Consider the following 2,618-nt stretch of genomic DNA (forward strand, 5'->3'; position numbering starts at 1 on the left):
CCCAAACGAATTCAGAAAACTTCCAAACACCTTTAGATACACGTCAGTAAAAAATAACAAGATTCACACTATAAATCTCAGTCAAAGCACATTTGTTAGTTTCATAAACGCAGCAACAGGAAAAGAATTAATTTTTCTACAAGATACAGGTGCAGAAATTTCCATATTAAAGGAAAAATTTTGATAATTTTCAAAACATTCAAGATAATCATATCATAAACATACAGGGTATAAGCCAAGAGGTTACCAAATCAAAAGGCATAACTTCTATTGAAATTCAGACTTCTAAGTACATCATCCCACATGATTTCCATATAGTTAATGTGCAATTCGCTATTCCTTGTGATGGGATACTGGGAATAGATTTTATCAAAAGGTACAATTGTCAATTAGACTTCAAGCCTTCTGAAGACTGGCTTGCAATTAGACCAAATAATCTCAAATATCCAATATATGTTCCGATAACATACAGTTCTGGCAACAACTGCCTAATTCTGCCAGCAAGATCCCAAGTCATCCGAAAAGTTAAGATAAACTCCGAAGAAAATAGTGTACTGATTCCGAATCAAGAGATTCATAAAGGTATCTATATAGCAAATACCATAGCAACAGCCCAGAATGCATATGTAAGACTACTAAATACCACAAATATAGATCAGGTAGTTAATATTAAAAATATTCATCATGAACCACTTTCAAACTACGATGTAGTAAAAACAGACCCCGAAAACCGTAAAAAAACTGTATTATCCCAACTTACAAAAAACTTTCCACCTCAATTCAATGATCAACTTACAAAATTATGCACCCAGTATAGTGATGTATTCGGACTAGAAACCGAAGCGATCACTACAAATAATTTCTATAAACAAAAACTGAGATTAAGTGATGATGAAACCGTATATACAAAAAATTACAGAAACCCTCATAGTCAACAAGACGAAATTCAAAAACAAGCCCAAAAACTCATTAATGATAAAATAGTAGAACCCTCTGTATCACCTTATAATAGCCCACTTTTGCTAGTACCCAAAAAGTCACTCCCAAATTCAGAAAATAAAAAATGGCGATTAGTAATAGATTATCGTCAAATTAATAAAAAACTCTTATCTGATAAATTTCCACTCCCTAGAATCGATGACATTTTAGATCAACTAGGTAGAGCAAAGTATTTCTCATGTCTCGACTTAATGTCCGGTTTTCACCAAATTGAATTCAATTCAATTATTGAAGGTCTATGTAAAAATTTAAATATTGAAAACATAACTTCTACTGCACATCATCACCAAACTGTAGGTACCGTAGAGCGAAGCCACAGAACACTCAATGAGTACATTCGTTCATACATCTCAGTTGACAAAACGGATTGGGATGTATGGCTACAATACTTCGTCTATTGCTTTAACACGACCCCCTCGATGGCACATGACTATTGTCCATACGAGCTAGTTTTTGGTAAAACTTCAAATTTACCTAAGCATTTTAATAGCATAGAAAACATAAAACCTCTTTATAATATAGAAGATTATGCTAAGGAATCAAAATTCAGATTAAAACAGGCATTTAAGAGAGCTAGACTAATGCTAGAATCTCATAAAATAAAACAAAAAATTATTTACGACAAAACTAGTTTAGATATTGAGTTAAAAATAGGAGATAGGGATAATATAACTATATTAGACAATAAAAATAAAAAACAAATAGTACATAAAGATAGATTACAACTTTTTATTTCATAATCAATCAACATTTCATAAATATATCACGTATGGCCATACATAAATAAATAAAAAAAAAAAGAAAAATAAATAAATAAAAAAAAAAAAAGGAAAATAAGCATACCAAATATAACACCAAAAAAAAAAATTATTGTTAACATCATTTATTAAAATTTGTACAATCTATGTTAGAAAATAACTTCATTATATTACGTTATTTTTCAAAAGGAGGGAGATGTAATATGCACATATATGCACTATTAACATCATATATATATATATCGACCACCCACTGTACCAAGAGTACTTAAAGGGTACACACTGTAACACTTTGTCGCAGTGTTTATGTTATCCAAGGTCTCGGTCATAAACCTAAGTGCACCGAAATATGAATCGCCCGCTGTGCCTTTGCTGCACGCCGAAAAGTGCATATGTCCGCATATACGTAAAACGAGTGGACCTTATGCATGTGCACATACCTCCGCCTAAGCGAACATAACACAAACATATATTCATATATAAATATTTAAGAATACATAAACGTCTCTCCGCTGCCGCTTTGGGCAGCGCAGCTACGAGACTTAGACTTCCTTTAACTCATAAGTAAATTTGTTAAATCAGAAACTCCCATGAGCTCGGAGCGGCAACAATAGCTGCTCCGAATACCTAGCAAATATTAAATAAAGATATGCAAAAACTTAAACCCAACCGATGTAATTAAATAACAACTGGGAACACGACCACAAATCTGGAGAGCCTTCATCTTAACACAACAGGAAACACTTCGGATCTTAAGATCTCCGGCTTTAACCAAGTGTCGGGTCAAGCAGCCGCCGGAAACTTGGCCGGCAATAATTTATTGAATTTGTTTATCTTTTCTTTATCTTTGTCTCTATTCGC

Source organism: Drosophila ananassae, chromosome 3L, assembly GCF_017639315.1.
Source record: "Drosophila ananassae strain 14024-0371.13 chromosome 3L, ASM1763931v2, whole genome shotgun sequence".
Taxonomy (NCBI): Eukaryota; Metazoa; Arthropoda; class Insecta; order Diptera; family Drosophilidae; genus Drosophila; species Drosophila ananassae.